Below are 22,465 nucleotides of genomic sequence, written 5' to 3'. Positions count from 1 at the left end.
CAGGTGCTGCCTGTGTGGAGTTTGCACATTCTCCCTGTGGGTTTTCTTCCCCCCCCCCCCCACCCCCCCCCGGCCGCTCCGGTTTCCTCCCGCATCCCAAAGGCATCGAGGCTGGTGGGTTAATTGCCCACTGTAAATTGTCCCCAGTGTGTGGGTGAGGGGTAGATTCCTGTGGCTCCCTTCCCCCACCTTTATGACCTGCCCATCTCTTCCCCTCTCCTCCCCCATCCTTTATTCCCTGGTCCACTGCCCTCTCCGACCGGATTCCTTCCTCTTCAGCCCTTTGCCTCTTCTACCTGTCACCTCTCAGCTTATTACATCTTCTCCCCCTCCCCCACCCACCTCCCTTCCCCCCTCTCACCTGGACTCACCCCTCCCCTGCCTGCATGTGCTCCTCCCTCTCCCCGCACCTTCCTATTCTGGCTTCTGCCCTCTTCCTCTCCAGTCCTGATGAAGGGTGTCGGCCCGAAACATCGACTGTTTATGTCCCTCCACAGATGCTGCCTGACCTGCTGAGGTCCTCCAGCACTTTCTGTGTGTTGCTCCAGATTCCAGCATCTGCAGAATTTCTTGCACCTCCGTAGGCACTTGAAGGTCAGCATGGACTTGATGGGCCAAAGAGACTGTTTTCATGATATGCCTCTATGTGACTCAGTGACCTACAGTAGTGGCTCTATACAGTGGCCAATTTACAGCCGACCAACCCATGTTCTTTGGGATAGAACATAGAACAGTACAGCACAGAACAGGCCCTTCAGCCCACAATGTCGTGCTGACATAGCTTATCCCTCCTACCTACAGAATGCCCATATCTCTCCATTTTCCTCTCATTCATGTGCCTATGTGGGATGAAACCGCAGTACCCAGGGGAAAGCCACACAAGCTCCACACGGAGAGCACCCAAGATCAGGATTGAACCCAGGTCATAGAGACAAAGCACAGAAATAGGCCCCCTGACATACCCTGACAATGCCAACTATCACGTCCCCACCCTTACTAATCCCATTTACCAGCACTTGGTCTGCAGCCTTTGTTGTTGTGGTGGTTCAAATGCTCACCGGGATACTTAAATGTTGTGAGAGTCTCCGCCTCGACTGCCCTGTCAGGCAGTGCGTTCCAGGTTCCAACAACCCTCTGGATGAAAAAACATCTTCCTTGTGTCACCTCTAAACTTCCTACCTTAAACCTGTTCCCTCTGGTTAAATACACATCTGCTACGTGGCAAGGTTTCCTACTCTATCCATGCCCCTCATAATTTTGTCTCCTTTATTGTCCCCCTCCTCTGCCTTCTCCTCTCTGAGCAAAACAAGTCCAATTTCTCCTCACACTCCATCTCAGGCGAGGTCCTGGTGACTCTCCTCTTCACCCTCTCCAGAGCAATCGCATCCTTTCCATACCATGGTGGCCAAAACTGCACCCAATATTCCAGATGTTACCTCACCGATGTTTTGTTCAGCTGTGCTATAACTTCCCTCCTCCTATTAACTATGCCCCGGCTAATGAAGTCTGGCATCACGTATACCTTCTTCACCACCTTTTCTACCTGTGGTGTCACCATCAAGGATCTTTGGGCTTGTACACCAAGGTCTCTCTGCTCCTCAATACTCCCTAGGGCTCTAACGTCTTTGGTTTATGTCCTACCCTCATTTAACCTCACAAAATGTATCACTTCTCACTTACCAAGATTAAATTCCATCTGTCATCACTCCACCCAACTCACCACTGATCCATATCTTTCTGTAGCCTAAGTACACCTTCCTCACTATCAACAACATCACTAGGTTTTGTGTAATCTGAAAACTTATTAATTATATCTGCTACATTGACATCCGTTAACGTACATAGCAAACAGTAAAAGTATCAGTACTGATCACTGTGATTCACCCCTGATGACAGGCTTCCAATTGCTAAAGCAACCCTCCTCCAACACCCACTGTCTCCTACCTCCAAGCTAATTTTGGATCCAATTTGACAACTTACCTTGGATCCCATGAGCTCTAACCTTTTGGATCAGCCTTCCGTGTGGGACCTTGTCAAAAGCCTTACTGAAGTCCACATAGACCACTGCACTTTTCTCAATTATGTACATATTTGCATCTTTGAAACAAATAAATTAGTCAGATAGGAAGCAAAGCTTTGGTGACTACAGATAGAGCCATAGAGTCATGCAGCGCGGAAACAGGCCCTTCTGCCCAACTGGTCTATGCTAACCAACATGTCTATCCAAGCTAGTCCCATTTGTCTAAGGTCTGTAACGGGCACCACTCTCTGGCTACCCTCTTGCTATTAATATCTTATAAAAATGCATTGCCATTCTCCTTCATCTGATCTGCCAGTGATATTTCATGGCCCCTCTTTGCCCTCCTAATTTCTTTCTTAAGCACCCGCCTACTCTCTCAATGCTCAGTCGTTGAGATGTTTTCAACGATCCATACCTTCTATATGCGTTATTTTTAAAAATTTAATCGAACCTTCCATGTCCCTTGACATCCAGAGTACGTTGGACTTCTTGCCTTTCATCCTTATGGGAACATGTTGGCCCTGATTCACTTTTAAAAGACTCCCACTTGCAGGCTGCTACCTCACCAATGTTTTATGCAGCTGTGTCATAACTTCCCTGCTCTTACATTCTATGCCCCGCCTTATGAAATAACTATTGTTAGTCGACTTTTGACAGGTCCTATCTAACGAGGTTGAAATCAGCCAATTCAGAACCTTAATTTTCAGACCATGCTCATCACTTTCCATAATTACCTTGGAACTTACAGAGTTATAGGGTCTTCTTTATTGGGAGACCACAGTCAGTGTGGATCGGTAATAACATCTCCTCCTCGCTGACAATCAACACAGTTGCTCCTCAAGGATGTGTACTTAGCCCACTGCTCTACTCTCTCTACATTCATGACTGCGTGACTAGGCACAGCTCAAAGGCCATCTATAAATTCGCCAATGACACCACAATTGTTGGCAGAATCTCAGATGGCGATGAGGAGGTGTAGAGGAGTGAGATAGATCGGCTGGTTGTGTGGTGTCGCAACAACAACCTCACACTCAAATTCAGCAAGACCAAGGAATTGATTGTGGACTTTGGGAAGGGGAAGTCAGAACACACACCAGTCCTCATTGAGGGTCAGCGGTGGAAAGGGTGAGCAGCTTCAAGTTCCTGGGCGTCAACATCTCAGAGGATCTATCTTGGACCCAACACATTGATGCAATCATGAAGAAGGCACGCCAGCAGCTCTACTTCATTAGGAGTTTGAGGAGATTTGATATGTCACCAAAGGCTCTTGCAAATTTCTACAGATGTACAGTGGAGAGCATTCTAACTGGTTGCATCACTTCCTGGTATGGAGGTTCCAAGGTGCAGGATTGAAAGAGGCTGCAGAGGGTTGTAGACTCAGCCAGCTCTATCACAGACCCAACCCTCCCCATCATCAAGGACATATTCAAAAGGCGGTGTCTTAAGAAGGCAGCATCCATCATTAAGGACCCTCACCACCCGGGACATGCCCTCTTCTCGTTACTACAATCAGGGAGGAGGTACAGGAGCCTGAAGACCCACACTCAACATTTCAGGAACAGCTTCTTCCCCTCCACCATCAGATTTCTGAACAGTCCATGAACCCATGAACACTACCTTGTTATTCCTCTTTTGCACTCTTTATTTGTTTTTGTAACTTATAGTAACTTTTATATCTTTATGTCTTACACTGTACTGCTGCTACAAAACAATAAATTTCACGCCATATGTCAGTGATAATAAACCTGATTCTGATTCTGATTATAGTCCTTATCTCCAAAACGCTCACTGGAGCTGAGAGCAGCTGCATCACCGCCTGACACGGAGGTGGTGTGCGAGGGAGCTGTTGTTGATTTAACCTGAAGCTGAACATCCTTTGCTGAGAAATGCAATGTTTGCCTTAACACGTTGCACCGCAGGCAGACGTTAAAGTGGAAATGAAAGCCACTGGTATTTGGCCGCGCTCCTGTCCCACTTGGGGTTAAACTGGTTCCTCCCTCCCCTTCAAGCCCATTGGTTGTAACTATAGCTCGTGTTTTTTGAGCAGGTGAGAGGGACTCACAGGAAGGTGGGGGTCCCACGTACAGCTTTCCACCTCCTGTGAAGTCATTAAGACCGGATTTTTCCCTGGGGCTCCACTTGGAGGCAGTTCTGCTGTCAACGGGACAAAAAGCAAACTGCTGGAGGAACTCAGCAGTTCAGGCAGCGTCTGTGGAGGCTGAGGGATGGTCCACGCTTTGGGTCGAGACCATGCACCAGGATGAAATTGGAATTGGAATTGGTTTATTATTGTCACATGTACTGAGCTACAGTGAAAAACTTAGTTTTGCACAGCATCCATACAGATCATTTCTAGACATAAGTACATCGAGGTAGTAGAAAGGATAACAGAATGCGGAATACTATTGCCTTTCCCCGGAGACTGTAGAGGGGAGATAGCCCGGATAAGCAGGTGCTGGGGAGGGGTGAGGCAGGAGCTGGTGGGCGATAGGTTGGGCTCAGGTGAGGACGGGGATGATGGGTAGGTGGAACTATGTAGGGGAGGGGGAGAGGTGGAGTTGGGGGTCCGTGGCTGGAGGGTGGTAGATGGAGACGTACAAGGAGAGAGAAAACAAAAGTTGTAAGTGGATCTGAGTCGAGATGAGACCCAGAAAGGTTGGTCATCTCGGTGGGCAGGCACGGTAGTGTAGCGGTTAGCATAACACTTTGCAGTGCCAGTGACCCAGGTTCAATTCCGGCCAGTGTCTGTAAGGAGTTTATGTGTTCTCCCCGTGTCTGCTTGGGTTTCCTCCGGGTGCTCCGGTTTCCTCCCACATTCCAAAGACGTACGGATTAGGAAGTTGTGGGCATGCTATGTTGGCGCAGGAAGTGTTGGCAACACTTGTGGGCTGCCCCCAGAACACTCTACGCAAAAGATGCATTTCACTGTGTGTTTTGATGTACATGTGACTAATAAAGATCTTATCCTATCTTATCTTCCATGTAGGTCAAGATCATAGAAGCATGCAGCACGGAATCAGGCCCTTCAGCCCACAGAGTCTGTGCTGACCATCAAGAACCCATTTATATTAATCATCCGCTGATCCTATTTTATTCTCCCCACACATCCATCATCTCCCCTCAGATTCTACCATTCACCTACACTAGGGGCAACTTACAGTGGCAATTAACCTACCAACTCACATGCCTGTGGGAGGAAACCAGAGCACCCAGTGGGAAACCCACACGGTCACAGGGAGAACGTGCAAACTCCACATGGACAGGATCGAACCTGGGTCACTGGGGGTGTGAGACAGAGGTGTTAACAACTGGAAGGAGACCTTGGACCGTCCACACCACGGGCTTCTCTCCCATCCCAGGCTCCTCTTCTCCACCTCAACTACCTATGAGCTTTTCCCTCTTTCCATCCACCCTCATGACCTCCCAATCCCCCTCCCCTCCTTCCCACTCTGCCCTGAGCTGCCCTCTCACTTTGTAGGCTGCACCAGGCAGTGTCTGCAGGGATATGTCAACAGCAGTTCAGGCTGACATCAGACGCAGCGGAGTACTGAACTACAGCTGAATCTAAACGGGTTGTGGTCGCCACACAAAACACCGGCTGCTCAAACCACCTGATGCTTGGGAGGTCCACAGTGGCGCAGCAGTACAGCCACCGCCTCACAGCTCCAGTGACCTGGGTTCAATCGTGAGCTCGGGCGCTGTCTGTGTGGAGTTTGCACCTTCTCCCTGTGACCCCCGGGTTCTCCAGTTTACTCCCACATCCCAAAGGGTTGGTGAGTTAATTGGCCGCTATAAATTGCCCCTAGTGTGTAGGTGAGGGGTAGAATCTGGTAGGAGTTGATGGGAAAGTAGGGAGAATAAAATGGGTTAGAGTGGGATTAATGCAAAAACAGGTGTGTGGTGGGCAGAGAGGACGATGGGCTGAAGGGCCTGTTTCAGTGCTGTATGACTCTTTGGTTCTTGTAAGTGATCCTTGTAAGTGATTGCATTATTTCCTGTGTTACATTAGTGAGCATATTTCAAAAATACTTTAATTGGTTTACCACAGATTTGAGAAGTATGATATAAGGGTACATTGAACATGGAAAAGTACTGCACAGGAACAGGCCATTTGGCCCACAATGTCTGTACCGAACTCAACGTCAAATTAAAGTAAATCTCTTCTGCCTGCACATGATCCACATCCTTCCATTCCCTGTACATTCACGTGTCTATCTAAAAGCTTCTTAAACACCACTATCCAATCTGCTTCCACCTCTACCCTTGGCAGCCCAAGCCCCCACCACTCTGTATGTAAAAAGACTTGCCTGGCAAATCTCCTTTAAACGTTCCCCTTTCACCTTTAAATCTATGTTGTCTGCTATTTGACGTTCCTACCCTGGGGGAAAAAATCTCTGAATATCTACCCTATCGATGCCTCTCATCATTTTATACACTTCCATCAGATTGGCCCTCAGCCTCCGACACTCGAGAGAAAACAATCCAAGTTTGTCCAACCTCTCCTTTCAGCTATTACTCTCTAATCCAGGCAACATCATGGTGAACCCCTTCTGCACCCTCCCCAAAGCCTCCACATCTTTCCTGTAATGGGGTGACCAGAACTCACATGGTGCTCTAACTGAGGCCTGATCAAAGTTTTATACAGCTGCAACGTGACTTGCCAACTTTTATACTCAATGCCCCGACCGATGAAGGCAAGCATGCCGTATGCCTTCTTTACCACCCTATCCACCTGTGTAGCCACTTTCAGGGGGCTATGGACTTGTACCCCGAGATCCCTCTGTATGTCAATGCTCCTAGGGGCCCTGTCATTTATAAAAGAAGAAAATACTGGGAACACTCAGCAGTTTCAGGCTGCGTTTCTAGTTTCCTGCATCTGTAGGTTTTTGATCTTCATTTACTGTGACTTAAATTTTTTGCTCTCTGCAAACCGACTCGGTCATCTTGCAGCTTGCCATTGGAACAGTTCTGTTCCCATCCACTTATTTGAGCTACACCCTGATTAATCTATCAGTTGGGGGTCACAGTGGCGCAGCGGGCAGAGCCACTGCCTCACAGCGCCAGAGACCCGGGTTCGATCCCGACCTCCGGTCTGGGTGGAATTTGCGCGTTCTCCCTGTGACCGTGTGGGTTTCCCCCGGATACTCCGGTTTCCTGCCACATCCCAAAGACATGCCATTTGATGGGTTAATTGGCCGCTGTAAATTGGTGCTAATGTGAAGGTGTGTGGTGGAACCTGGGGGGAGTTGATGGGAATGTGGGGAGAATGAAATGGGTCAGAGTGGGACTAATGCAAAAACAGGTGTTAGGTGGGCAGAAGCAGACTCAGTGGGCCAAAGGGCTTGTTTCTGTGATATGTGACTCCCTGGTTCACTGACTCTATGTTATTCCTGCCTTGCAGTGGCCCCTGAGAAGACCTCGCATCAATTGCGTCAATAGTGTTTTGCTTTCTGCAAACCTGCTTGGTGGCTTTCCCACGATGAAACGCAAGTTTTGCTTCCACCCACCTTTTTTTGAGCTACACTCTAATTAATTTAGGGGAAATTCTCTCAGGTTGTTACTTGTTTCATTTTCTCTTCACTTTCAATTAGAATGTCACTGACTTGTATCTCTCTATATCACTTGCAAATCCAGAACACTGAGATCACGCAGTCAGTATGTAAGTCAGGGAAACAAAAAGAAAACACGATGCTTTTAAATTTCAGGCCAAACTGGTGGGAGCAACAACAATACCTGAATGGTTGTTATCACGGTGCACTTGAGTTTGGACAAAGGGCAAAGTGGGCCAGGGAATGGCGGATGGGATTTAACTCAGACCAGTATTGTGTCATGCGTTTTGGGAAGTTAAACTAGGGCAGGACTTACACAGTAAATGGCAGGGCTCTGGGGAGTGTTGTAGAACAGACAGACCTAGGAGCACAAGTACATAGTTCCCTGAAAGTGGTGACACTGGTAGACAAGGTGGTGATGAATGCACATAAGACATACTTGCCTTCATTGGATGGGACATTCAGTGCACGAGGGACGTCATGTTACAGCCGTGGTGAGATGGTGCCTGGAATATTATTGGAATACTACAGGACGGTTGTGATTAAGCTGGAAAGGGTGCAGAACCAACTAACAAGGATCTTGACTGGAGGGCTTGAGTTATAAGGGACTGTTTTTCTTGGAGTGTAGGAAGCTGAAGGGTGACCTTATAGAGGTTTATAAAATCATGAGGGGCATAGGTAAGGTGGATGGTCACTCTCTTTTTCCCAGGGGGTAAGGGGAGTCTAAAACTGGCAGGCGTAGGTTGAAGGTGAGAGGGGAAAGATTTAAAGAGGATCTAAATTTAAATTTAAAATTTTTTTTTATTTACAGCATGGTAACAGGCCCTTCCGGCCCAACGAGTCCATGCCACCTATTTTAAACCCCAAATTAACCTACCGGTATGTCTTTTAGAATGTGGGAGGAAACCGGAGCACCCGGAGGAACCCCACGCAGACACGGGAGAACGTACAAGCTCCTTAAAGACAGCGATGGGAATCGAACCCCGATCACTGGCGCAGTAATAGGGTGGCGCTAACCGCTACGCTACCGTGTAGCAAGTTTTTCACACAAAGGGTGGTGGGTATAAGGACTGAGCTGCCAGAAGAAGTGGTAGACAAGGGGACAACTACAAAGTTTAAGATACATTTGGATGGGTTTGTGGATTGGAAAGGTTTAGAGGGACATGGGCCAAATGTAAGCAAAGTGGGACTAGCTCAGGAAGGCACGTTGGTCAGCATCGATGAGAAAGCCAAATGGTCTGTTTTTGTGCTGTATAACTCGATAATAATATCATAATACTTGCAGATAAGGATCACAGGCCACAGGAACAACGGTAAGAGCAATAAGTATAAACGCTGGGTATTTCAGACATGGAAATATAGTTCAGGCTAAATGCAAATATGAGCATCTGGGCAGTCTCCAACCCGGAGGCACCAACATCAAATTCTCAAACTTCCAGTAACCCCTCCTCCTCTTTCCGCTTTCTCTCCCATCCTGATCCACCCGGCCCCCCCCCCCCACCGTCAACCCCCCTCTATCCCCTGCCCCCACCCTCTCTGCCTGCCCATCGCCCACACAAACTCCTCCCACCGGTTCCCCTCCCCCACCTCCCTCCCTTTAGTCCACGTTCCACCTCTACGTCCTATCAGATTCCATCTTCTTCAGCCGTTTGTCACCTTCACCTGTCACCTCCCAGTTTCTACATCATTCCCACTCTCCCCCCTCCTCCATCTGCCTACCAGCCCCCTCACCCGGATCCACCTATCACCTGCCGGCTCCTGCTCCGCCCCTTCCCTCCACCTCTGTCTACTGGCTACCTCCCCTCTATCTTGCGGTCCGGGCGGAGGGCCTCGACCCGAAAAGTCGACTGTCCGTTTCACTCCACAGGTGCTGCCTGACCCGCTGAGTTCCTCCAGTGCTTTGTGTGTTGCACGGAAATCTCAATCCTGAAGGGACGTGACGGGGGAGATGTCCAGATGTTTCCGCAGGTGGAAGAGCCTCAGACAGGGGGACGTAGGTACAAGATTAGTGGGCGTCATTTAAAACTGAGGTGCGCATCTTCTCGCAGAAGGTGGCGAATCTCTGGAATTCTCTGCCCTGGAGGTTTGTCCCTGCGGATATCTGACGAGGAAGATGATGCATTTTTGAAGGATCAGGGAATGGAAGGCTATGAGGAACTGGCTCGGAAGCCTGTGGTAGATTTGCTGTGGGACAGGTTTAATGGGCCAAGAATCCTACTCCTGCTCCTAGCTTGCATGGAATATCTGTACTATTATTGTTTTTACCTGTACTACATCAACGCACTCTGTACTAACCCAATGTAACTGCACTGTGTAATGAATTGACCTGTACGATCAGTATGCAAGACAAGTTTTTCACTGTACCTTGGTACAAGTGACAATAATAAACCAATATCAATAGAACAGTACAGCACAGGAACAGGCCCTTCGGCCCACAATATCTGTGCCGAACGTGATGCCAAATTAAATTAAATCTCTTCTGCTTGCATACTGTCTTAATGTAATATTTAATACTCAGTTCACGAGCAAAAGGTCCAGGAAGCACACAAGTAGTAGCGGTGAAATTTGTGTACAAGTCACAATAAGAGGGATCAGTGATTTATCCCATTATAGGCTGACAGGAATGTGTTCCTGAGAACCGTTGGTGAACTGAACTGTTGGTAAGTTGGAAATGAGCAACGGTGCATGGGAGAGGGTGACAGAAGTGGCTGCAGTGGGAGATCAGCCCCCAGCCGACTGAGTGAGTGATGGAGTGATTCTGCTTGGAGCTCGTAGCTCTGCTTGGCTCACGGGGAGAGGGAGCTGGGGAGAGAAAGCATGCGGAAATGCCCCAATCCCACCCGGCAGAAGATACCTGCAAACAGGGGATGAGCAGCTGGCAAACCCATCCCCATCCCCATCCCCATCCCCATCTCTATCCCCATCCTCATCCATCCCGCAGGTCTCCTTCATGCTTGTTTGAACGTACGGGGTGTCTCCTTGTTGGGGGTTTGTAACCCGGGGAGGACCTACAGAAGGACAACATTTCAAAGTGTTTCTCGACACATGGTGAGGCCCACTGCTTCAGCAAGGGTGGAGCAGGGTGGATGAAAATGGGATCCTCAGCCTGCAGTTAGCCGAGGGCTTCCAGACTGCTGAGGTGGAGATGGCCGAGAGCTTCAAATTCCCGGCTGGTAAACATCACCAACAATTTGTCCTGGTCCAACCACATGGACGCCACTGCCAAGAAAGCTCACCAGCCCTCTCCTTCCTCAGAAGGCTAAGGAAATTCGGCATGTCCCCGATGACTCTAACCAATTTTTACAGATACACCACAGAAAGCACCTTATCCAGATGCATGAAAAACACAATGATGCTGGAGGAACTCAGCAGGCCAGTCGCCATCCGTGGAGAAAAGCAGACAGTCAACTTTTCGGGTCAGGACCCTTCTTCAGGGTCCAGGTACATCACAACTCGGTATGGCAAGTGCTCTGCCCGAGACCGCAAGAAATTGCAGAGAGTTGTGGACACAGCCCAGCACATCACACAAACCAGCCTCCCCTCCACTGACTCTGTCCACACTTCCCGCTGCCTTGGGAAAGCAGACAGCATAATCAAAGACCCCTCCCACCCCGGTCATTCTCTCTTCTCCCCCCTCCTATCGGGCAGAAGATACCAAAGCGTGAGAGCATGTACTGACAGGCTCAAGGACAGCTTCTATCCCGCTGTTATCAGACTCTTGTAGGAGCCTCTCATCCACTAAAAGACGAACTCTTGATCTCCCAATCTACCTTGTCGTAGCCCTTGCACTTTATCTGCCTACCTGCACTGCACTTTCTCTGTAACTGTAATACTATCTTCTGCATTCTGTTCTCCTTTTTATTACCTCGATGTACTTATACATGACATGACCTGTCTGAATGACAGGCAAACAAAAGCTTTTTGCTGTATCTCGGTACGCGTGACAATAATAAACCAATAAACCAAGTGGAGAGATAGGTGTCCTAGACGTCACTCCTGACGTTCTTCACTCCTTTGGTGTCCCTCGAGGTTGAGGGCTCCTCCCCTTCCCACTCCAGATTTGCGAGTTCTGGGGTGGCAGATGAGGTTGATGTGGGAGCCACTGACTCTTCGCCAGACGGGGTAGGAGGTGGCTGGTGAGGATGGGACAGTGGGGAAAGTTTGTCGGTCGCCCTCCGCCCCAGGTGTCCGCGCACTCCGAGGTTCTGGAGCGGCACCTCACCCATTCCTTCCGGCAGTCGCGGGATGTGGATTCCCAGGGGCCATCGGGTGGGGCTGGGAACTCGGGGAGGTTCCGTGTACATCCTTGAATCTTTCCCTCTGTCCTCCCGGTATCCCGGACAGGGGCTTGGGAGGTCCTGGGAAACACACGCCAGCAGAGGGCCAAGGAACGTGAAGGGCGGAGGCTTCCTCCCGATTCTCCTGACCCCTTGCCCGTCTGGAGCAGACGCTGAACTGCCTCCAACGGTTTCACATAACCCTCATTCAGTGGCGTTCACAGAGCTGCCTCTTACTTGGCAGTGCGGACAACCTGGGCTGTGTCCCAGGGACGCTGAGAAGCTGCAGAATCCAGAGCAACACACAGTCTTGCTGGAGGAACTCCGTGGGTAGAACAGCATCGGTGGGGTGAGGGGAAGAAATGCTGACAATTCCTTTCGCCTCCACAGATGCTGCTCGAGCTGCTGATTCCTCTGGCTGATTGTCTGTCCCTCCAGGTTATTTTGTGGCCTCCCATCTAACCCTAGCCCAGTCCCCACCCAGCAGGAAGGCACAAGGGGCGGCAGACACTGGAATCTGGAGCCGCTCACACACGAAGCGCAGGAGGAACTCGGCGGGTCGGGCAGCGTCTGTGGTGGGAAACAGACAGTGGATGGTTTGGGTCGAGACCCTTCGTCTGGGCACCCAGCTGAAGGGCCTCGACCCGAATCATTGACTGTCCCTTCCCCTCCACAGATGCTGCCTGATCTGCTGAGTCCCTCCAGCGCTTTGTATGTGGCTAGCAGGAGCGAAGTCTGGTGAGACCCTTGCACCTGGGGAGTGGTACTGTCTGTGTGTGCTTTCTCTGACACTCCCGCGAGCCTTGTCTTGCAATACGCAATGTTGCACAGAAACAGAAAATGCTAAATATCTCATCAGGTCAGGCGGCATCTGTGTGAAGGGTTACAGAGCTGAAACATTAACTGATTCTCTTTCCACAGTTACTGCCTGACCTGCTGAATTTTGTTCACCAGCACTTTCTGTTTTTGCTTCAGATTTCCGGCATCTGCAGTTTCTTTTTGACCCCAATTTAGCACCTGAAGAGTGACTGAAATGAGACCTAAGGCCGTGGGTTAGTAAACAGTAGAGCTCACGTTTTTTTCTGCTCTGCTTTGCAAGATGGCTGTTTCTTCTAACCCCGGGCTTGAAGCATCTAATTTTAAGCCTGGTTCTCAGGTTGGTGGCTACGTTCTGGTTTCGTTTCCTGCCACACCAAGAGGGGCTGCTAACAGAGGGAGAGAAGAAAGAAAATGTAATAGAATAGGTTACCTCAACGGCGATCGACCCACTGGTCAGTGAGCTGCGGACTGTCCCGGCGATGGACCCACTCGCTGTTTGACATAGGCTGTGACGATAACGAATCGGTTCCCCTCCCTGCCTTCTCTCTCACTCCCAGTTTCTCTTCCTGTTCTGTCATCAGTTTGCTTGTTATGTGGTTGCATGTTTCTATACCGAGTCTGAACAGATGGCTCTGGTACTAGTGCTCCGACCCTGTGAGGACTTCCCTGTTCTCTTTTACCTTTAACACTATCCCTTCTTCTCAGGCATCCAAGTGACCTCCGTCCATTTTTCTGCCCCTTTATTGTTTTAGGATCAGAGGAACCCTTGGCCCAGGAGGGATGCCTTTTGGCTCAGCAAACCAGCTCTTGTTCCCATCATCTTGTGGGTTACATCACACATCTACACACCCCGGGACCTTAAAGGCAAAGAGAGCTTCTACTTCCAGCTCCCTCCCCAGCAGCGAGCAGCTCTGGGTGAGAGGAAAAAAAAGACAATTTGCCCATCTCCCTGTAACCATGGTCCCTGTTTATTTACCTCTCTGGGGGAGCAAGCTTTTCCAATCCACTCTATCCGGGCTTCTGGTAAGTTTAAACATCAAATAGATTGGCCCCCTGCTGCCTCTGTTTCCTAGAATTGGCCATCAATGGTCCTCCCCCAGAGCTGGGATCGGGAGCCTGGGAATGTTCTTGGCAACCAGTTCTGTGCCTTCTCTACTGCTATCGCATTGGCTGGGCTCCCTTGACACATCTGCTCCTCTGCTGATCCTACCAAATCCTTGAAATCTCCCTTTGTGTTTCCTTGACGTCTCCCTCCGCAAACATCCCCCATTTTGTTCATCCTCAGAGTCTGCCATTCACAGTGATCTCACACCCTCCACCTGAGGCACGGTAGTGTAGCGGTTAGCTTAACGCTTTACAGCGCCAGTGACCCGGGTTCAATTCGGCCACTGTCTGTAAGGAGTTTGTACGTTCTCCCCGTGTGTCTGCATGGGTTTCCTCCGGGTGCTCCGGTTTCCTCCCACATTCCAAAGATGTACAGGTTAGGAAGTTGCGGGCGTGCTAAGTTGGCGCCGGAAGTGTGGCAACACTTGCGGGCTGCCCCCAGAACACTCTACGCAAAAGATGCATTTCACTGTGTGTTTCGATGTACATGTGACTAATAAAGATCTGATCTGATCTGATCTGATCTGATCTTATCTTATCTTATCTTATGAATGCTGTCTCCTCCAGTCCTGATGCGGTGTCTCAGCCAGATCCATTGACAATTCCTTTCCACACCACAGCTGCTGCCCGACCCACTGACTTGCTCCAGCAGATTGATTGTTCTCCTCTCCTCCCATCTTGGTTGACCTCTGTCATTCACAGAGAAACTCGATTGCATCTCATCCATTTCCCAGGTCTCTTCTCCCACCTCCTCCCCTCCTGGACAGAGCGAGGCAGGAGGTCCCCCGGCTGACACTCCCCACCCCACCCCACCAGCCTCTGCATTTCAACAGATCTGCCACCTTTGATGAGATTCCACTGCAGAACGCAGATTCCCCCCTCTTCCCCTTTCAGCATTGTGGAGGCTGTTCCGTCACGACTCCCTGGTCCCCTTTTGTGATTCAGCAGCCACTCCCGTTACCTGTGCAACACCTTTTCCCTTCCCACCGTCCAGGGACCCAAACAGTCCTTCCAGGTGAAGCAGCACTTCTTCCAGTCCAGTGCATCTGGTGTTCATGATGTGGTCTCCTCTGCCCTGGGGGAACCGAAACCCCGACTGGGTGACCACTTTGCAGAGTATCTTTGTTCAGTCCACAGGGGTGACCTGCTGCCTATCATTTTAATTTGGTTGGTTTCTTATTGTCACATGTCCTGAGATGCAGTGAAAAACTTCTGTTTTGCATGCCATCCAGGCAGATCATTTCGTACTTCCTCCTTACATTGAGGTGGTCCAGAAGGTTAAAAAACAAACAGAATGCAGAATATCCTGTTACAGTTACAGAGAAAGTGCAGTGCAGGTAGACAAATAAAGAGCAAGGGCCACAGCAAGGTAGATCAAGAGATCAAGAGATCATCTTCATGGTACGATAGATTTGTTCAAGAGTCTCATAACAGTGGGATAGAAGCTGTTCTTGAGCGCGTTGGTAAGTGTTCCCAGGCTTTTGTCTCTTCTGCTCAGCGGGAGGGGGGAGAAGAGAGCATGACCAGGGTGGGAGGGATGCTCGATTAGGTCGTCTGCTTTCCCGAGACAGCGGGAAGTGTAGATGGAGTCAATGGGGGGAGGTTGGTTCGTGTGGTGGACCACAGGTTGTGTCCACAACTCTCTGCAGTTTCTTGCAGTTGCAGGCAGAGCAGTTGCCATACCAGATAGAATGCTTTCTATGGTGCATCTGTACAAATTGGTGAGGGTCATTGGGGTAGAAGATACAGGAGCCTGAGGGCACGTACCACCAGGCCTAAGGACAGCTTCTACCCCACTGTGATAAGACGATTGAACAGTTCTCTTATACGATCAGATGGACTCTGACCTCACGATCTACCTTGTTGTGACCTTGCGCCTTATTGCACTGCACTTTCTCTGTAGCTGTGACACTTTACTGTGCACTGTTATTGTTTTTACCTCAATGCACTCTGTACTAACTTGATGTAACTGCACTGTGTAATGAGTTGACCTGTACGATCGGTATGCAAGACAAGTGTTTCACTGTACATCAGCACAAGTGACAATAATAAACCAATACCAATACATGCTCCCACTCCGAACTTCTGTCTGTGTCCTCCTCCTGTTCCAACGAAGCCCGGTGTTACCTCGGGGACAGCACCTCACCTTCCACCTGGGAAGGCTGCAGCCTTCAGGAGTCAACATCAGATTCCACAATTACAGGCGACGTGTTTTCCCTGTCTGTATCAGAATCGGCCGGTTCTGCTGCAAGGTCGATCCCCCTGTGATATTACTGCACTGTTCTCTCTCCACAGAGGCAGCCTGATGTGTTGGGCAGCCGCCTTGAAGGATAAGGTACAGCAGCAATACCTCAACAGTTGTTATTACAGGGCACTTGAGTTTGGACAATGTGGCCAAAGGCAGTGGTGGATGGAATTTGACTCAGACGAATACCATGTTGTGCATTTTGATCAGCTAAACTAGGGCAGGACTTACACAGTAAATGGCAGGGCTCTGGGGAGTGTTGTAGACCTCAGAGCACAAGTACATAGTTCCCTGAAAGAGGTGACACTGGTAGACAAGGGTGGTGATGAAGGCACATAAGGCACACTTGCCTTCATTGGATGGGACATTCAGGACAAGATAAGATATTGTTATTAGTCACACGTACATCGAAACACACAGTGAAATGCATCTTGTAGGATTAATGTGGGATTGGTGTAAGTGGGTTGGCACTGATTTGGTGGGCTGAAAGGCCCGTTTCCGTGTGTCTGACGTTATGGCTGGTCTCTCGCACACTCCAGTGTACCCGTGCAATCATCGCCAGCGTACTGTCACTGGCTGACTGAGGCTGGGGCTCAACGCCATCCAGGACAAACCCGTACAAGTAATTGGCACCCAATCGACCTCCTTGACGTTCAGTCCCTTCACCACTGGCCGACCCTCCGACGGTGCACAAAATCAGGGGAGTTGATAGGAACGTGAGGCTTCGTTGTTTGATGGTCAGCACACGCTGGTCGAATGGCCTGTTCCTGTGCTGTGTGACTCTAGATGCACTGAAGTCCCACACTACCAGGTTCAAGAACAGCTTTTTTTTCACCAAAATGAACTTTATTCATCATAAAAAACAAACTATGTACAACAATAAACCAGTGCAAACCTTTACATTTGTGTAAGGATCAATCATTAGTGTTACCTTTTTTTAAATTAAAAAAGCCACAGCACCGATGCCACTCGTGTGGCTCCCTGGGGTGATACCCCAATTCTATATTCACATTACATAAGGGGCTTCCTCGCCTGACCCCACCCCTCCCTCTCCTGTGGCAGAAGAACCCTAAAGTGTGGTCCTTCCCCACTGAGCCCTTGCATTGGCCGCACCCAGCTTCAGTGTGTCCCTCAGCACGTACTCCTGCAGCCTGGAATGTGGCAGTCGGCAGCATTCCTCTACGGACGCCTCTCAGTGCTGGGAGACCAAGAAGTTTCGGGCAGACCAAAGGGCGTCTTTCACCGAGTTGATGACCTTCCACAGCAGTTGATATCAGTCTCTGTGTGTGTCCCCGGAAACAGCCCGTAGATCAAAGAATCCTCTGTTACGCAGCTGTTGGGGATGAAAACAGCTACTTCCCTTCAACCATTCAGTTCTTGAACCGACCGGTACAACCCTATTCGCTACCTCAGTACAGCAACACTGTGACTACTTTACATACAATGGACTTTATCTTTTTTTGTTCTAGTTGTGTCTTTTCTTGTATAATTTTATATAATTGGCCATTAATTTACATTTTTCCTGTGAATATTGTGTCTCTAATGCTATGTGCCTGTGATGCTGCAGCAAGTAACTTTTCCATTGTACCTGTGCAGACATGTATTTGTGGAGATGACAATAAACTCAACTTTGACTGCAGCAACTTGTCAAAGTTTCTTCAACAGCAGTCGCCAAACCGGCGACCTCTGCTGGAAGGAGCTCTGGCGACAGGCACTGGGGAACACCACCACCTGCTGGTTCCCCTCCAGGTCGAGCACCGTCCTGAATTGAAGTGCAGAGCTGTTTGAAATGCTTCCGGAAGTGACGGCTTCCCGGCAGAGGTGTACTCAGCTCTGTGGGAGTGGAGGGGCGCAGACGTGCTGGAGGTGTACAGCGCTGTGCTTCTGGCTGGCAGCGTGTCGGACTCCACGAGGAAGGGCACCATTACCCTCATCGACAAGCAGAAGGGGGAGATCAGGAACTGGAGACCCATCTCACTGTTGAACGTGGACTGTAAGATCCTGTCCGAGGCCATCGCCGACCAGGTCGAGTCTGCTCTGGGACAGGTGATCCACCCGGACCAAACCTGTGCTGTACCTGGCAGGAAAATTTCTGACAGCCTTGCGCTGCTCAGGGGTACCATCGCCTACGTGCAGGACAGAGGGGTGGATGCCTGCCTGGTCAGCTTGGAGCAGGAGAAGGCCTTCGACAGGATATCCCACACATACATGCTGGATGTGTTCTCCAAAATGGGTTTTGGGGAGGGATTCTGAAATTGGATCCAGTTGCTCTACAAAGATCTCCATAGAGCAGTCCAAATCAATGGGTGGGAGACAGATAGTTTCCCCGTCAAGTCTGGAGTCAGGCAGGGTTGTCCACTCTCCCCTGTCTTGTCTGTGGGCTGCATAGAACCCTTTGCCGAATCCATCAGGAAGGACGAGAGCACAAGAGGGGTGACGTTGCCAGGCAGTGGAGGCACACAAGTCAAAACCTCCCTGTACGTGGACGACGTCACCGTCTTCTACTCGGACCCACAGTCAGTTCGCAGATTGATCAGCATCTGTGACCAGTTCGAGTTGGCATCAGGGGCCAGAGTCAACCGCAGGAAGAGCGGGGCCATGCTCTTTGGTAACTGGCCCGACTGATCCAATGTCCCCTTCACCGTCAGGTCCAACTACCTGAAGGTGCTGGGGATCTGGTTTGGAGGGGCTGGGGTGCGTAACAAGAATTGGCTGGGGCAGATTGGGAAGTTCAAACAAAAACTAGGTCTGTGGAAATTGCTTTCTCTGGCAGTAACTGGGAAGAACTTGGTCGGAAGGTGTGATGTGCTCTCAGGGCTGCTGTACCTGGCGCAGGTGTGGCCTGTTCCCCGCTCCTCTGCCTCGGTAATCACCTGGGACGTCTTCCAGTGTATCTGGGGGTCTGAGATGGAGCGAGTCCGACGGGTCACGTTACACAAGTCCCCAGAGAATGGGGGCAGAAGTGTACCCAACGTTGTCCTCATCCTGATGACCACCTTCGTGTGTGGCTCTATCAGTCAGTGTGTGGATCCAAAGTACATGGGCACCAAGTGTCACTATGTGCGGAGGTTCTACCTGTCCTCGATGTTGTGGAAGATTGGCCTGGCCCCGTTACCGCACAACGTCCCCCTCAGCTGGACATTGCCACACTACCTGTCCTGTGTGTAAGAGTTCTTCCAAGCAAACACCTTTGACCACAAGCCCATGAGGCAGCAGTCAGCACTGAATGTCCTGCAGGCACTGAGGGACAGAGACACCATGGATTCTGTGGGTTTGTTCCCTGAGCAAATGGTCCAAACCATATGGCAGAGCGCCTCATCGCCAGAGGATGTGGAGACGGATGCGAGGGTCTGTCCCCCGGTTCATCCCCAGCAGCTGCATGACAAAGGACTCTTTGATCTCCGGGCTGTCCCGGGGACACACACGGAGACAGACATCAAGTGCTGCTGGAAGGTCATCAACTCGGTGAAGGACGCCCTTTGGTCTGCCCGAAACTTGTTGGTCTCTCAGCACAGCGAGATGTCCATAAGGGAATGCTGCTGACTGGCACAGTCCCAGCTGCAGGAGTCTGTGCTGAGGGACACACTGACGCTCGGTGCAGCCAATGCTAAGGCTCTGTGGGGAAAGACCACAGTCTGGGCTCCTTCCACTACCGCACATGGAGGGGCAGAGGTGGGTGGGGAAGCCCCTTGAACAATGAAAGGGTGCATCACCCCGGGGCCACATGAGTGGCAATGGTGCTGTGCTTGTGTGTTTTTTTTCCTCTAAGTCTTACCCAGCTGAATGGAACTAACATGAAAGTTAAGATTTTTGTATTTTGCACTGTGTTCTTCCTTTGCATATATTATGAATAAAGTTTATCTTTGTAAAAATAGCTGGAACCCTCCTTCCCCCTCAAAGAGTCATGGACTTATAGACCCGTACAGCATAGAAACAGGCCCTTCAGCCCAACTCATCCCTGCCAACCATGATGCCTTTCCGTGCCAATCCCATTTTCCCACATTGCCTATATCCCTCTACTCCTTTCCCATCCATGTACCTGTCCAAATGCCTTTTAAATGTCGTAATTGTATCTGCCTCTAACACCTGCTCTGGGAGCTCGTTCCACATACGCACCACCCCTCCGTGTGAAAGAGTCCCCTTTAAATCTCTCCCCTCCCACCTTAAACCTTTGCCCTCTAGTTATAGACTCCCCCTACCCTGCAATAAAGACTCTGACCATAAATCCCCGTCCATATCAGTGTCCAGTCACGGTGGTGTAACAGTTAGAATAACGCTTTACAGCGCCAGTGACCCGGGTTCAATTCCCGCCGCTGTCTGTAAGGAGTTTGTAAGTTCTCCCCATGTGACTGCGTGGGTTTCCTCCGGGTGCTCCAGTTTCCTCCCACATTCCAAAGACGTACCGGTTAGGAAGTTGTGGGCATGCTACGTTGGCACTGGAAGTGTGGTGACACTTGCGGGCTGCCCCCAGAACACTACGCAAAAGATGCATTTCACTGTGTTTCGATGTATGTGTCACTAATAAAGAAATCTTAAATCTTGTCATCATCACTCAGTGCAGTTAGCCTAGTGTTACGTTCCTCACAGTGTTTACAACACACTGTTCGTGTTTCATCTCCAAACATCATGTCCATGATACATTTGAGAGGATATTACACAGACTCTGCTCACAAGGTCCCCAGGCAATAGTCTTCCTTCAGGCCCAGTTCACTGTCTGTGGTGAAGTAGCCCTTACAATGAAGATCTCGTGTCCCTCAGCCTCCGCCTTGCCTCAGGGGAAGGGATGTCAGCGGAGAGGTGAGCTCGGGAGCCATGGGGTTGGAGATGTCGGGGTGGGAAGAGTGGCAGAGCAGCAGGATTGGGGGGGGGGGGGGTGAGTTGGGGAGACGGTGGGTGGTGACTGACACAAAAGGCAAAGTAGATCCTTCCTGGAAAGAGCTGGGGGCTAGGTCTCTGTAGTAACAGCTCGAGTGTTGTTAGCCTGGGCCACATATCACCATACTGGTTAAGTGTGCAAGGTAGATAGGTTGAATGAGCTAGGGCCTCTCTCTTTGGAGGGGAGGAGGATGAGAGGTGAATTGATAGAGGTGCACAAGATGATAAGAGGCATAGATCGAGTGGACAGTCAGAGAATTTTTCTCAGGGCAACAATGGCTAACATGATGGGACATAATTTTAAGGTGATTGGAGGAAGGTATAAGGGGGATATCAGGGGTAAGTTGTTGTTGTTTTGTTTGTTTTTTTTTTACACACAGAGTGGTGGGTGTGTGGAATGCACTGCCGGCAGAGGTCATTAGGGGGCAGATACATTAGGGCCATTTAAGAGACTTAGATAGACACATGAATGATAGAGAAATGAAGAGTTAGATAGATCTTAAAGCAGGATAAGATGTCGGCACAACATTGTGGGCCGAAGGGCCTGTACTATTCTGTAGTGTTCTATGTTCTATTTCATTAAGGGACAGTGTCTGTACTCTCTACACTGGGTGTTTCAGTACGGGACAGTGTCTGTACTCTCTACACTGGGGGTTTCAGTATAAGACACTGTCTGTACTCTACATTGGGGGTTTCAGTACAGGCCAGTGTCTGTACCCTCCAGACTTGTGGTATCAGTACTGGACAGTGTCTGTACTCTCTACATTGGCCCTGTTTCCATGCTGTAGAACACTATGACTCTTTGCTCATGCACCCAGTCCTCTTGTACTAAAGGCCAACATCTCACTTGATCTGTAGTCACTAGCTGACCTGCTGATGGCCTTTGGTGACGTATGAGAGGCACTCAGGTCCCTTTGAACAGAGTTGTACAGCACGGAATCAGGCCCTTTGGCCCAACTCATCCATGCTAACTGCATTTCCCAGCGAGTTAGTCCCATCTGCCCACGTTTGACCCACAGCCCTCTAAACCCCTCCTATCCATGTACTTTTCTAGATGGTTTTTAAATGTTGCTAATGTGCCTGCCTCAACCACTGTTTCTGGCAGCTCGTTCCAAATACGCACCACCCTTTCCATGAAGAAGCTGCCCCTGATGTCCCCTTTAAATCTCTCACCTCTGATCTTAAACCTATGCCCTCCTGTTTTTTTAGCACCTCTTCCCTGGGAAAAAGACTATGCATTTACACCCTGTCTGTGCCCCTCATGATCTTATATACCCCTATCAGGTCACCCCTCAATCTCCTACGTTCCAGGGAATAAAGTCCTAGTCTACACAACCTCTCCTTGTAACTCAGGCCCCCAAATTTTTTCTGAACTCTTTCTAGTTTAATAACATCTTTCCTATAACAGGGTGACCAAAACTACACAATACTCCACGTGCAGCCTCACTAACATCTGATATAACTGCAACGTAACTTCCCAACTCCTATACTGAGTGCTCCGACTGATGAAGACCAGCATGCCAAATGTCTTCTTCACCGCCCTATCTACCTGTGATGCTGCTTTCAGCGAACTATT

General features: G+C 49.9%; 1 protein-coding gene across 1 annotated transcript in view; it reads right to left on the bottom strand.

Annotated features, from left to right (window-relative positions):
* The window catches only part of LOC127580761 (DENN domain-containing protein 2D-like), a 72,438-nt gene extending 59,222 nt beyond the window's left edge, over positions 1 to 13,216 (bottom strand). The window contains exon 1 of the mRNA XM_052034594.1: positions 13,096 to 13,216. The gene's annotated coding sequence lies outside the window, so the exon portion shown is untranslated. The remainder of the gene's footprint in view (positions 1 to 13,095) is intronic.
* Positions 13,217 to 22,465: the final 9,249 nt, after the last annotated feature.

The sequence above is a fragment of the Pristis pectinata genome, chromosome 20, assembly GCF_009764475.1.
Source record: "Pristis pectinata isolate sPriPec2 chromosome 20, sPriPec2.1.pri, whole genome shotgun sequence".
Taxonomy (NCBI): Eukaryota; Metazoa; Chordata; class Chondrichthyes; order Rhinopristiformes; family Pristidae; genus Pristis; species Pristis pectinata.
Note: the sequence above shows the minus strand (reverse complement) of the source record. Positions and strands in the feature narration are given on the sequence as shown.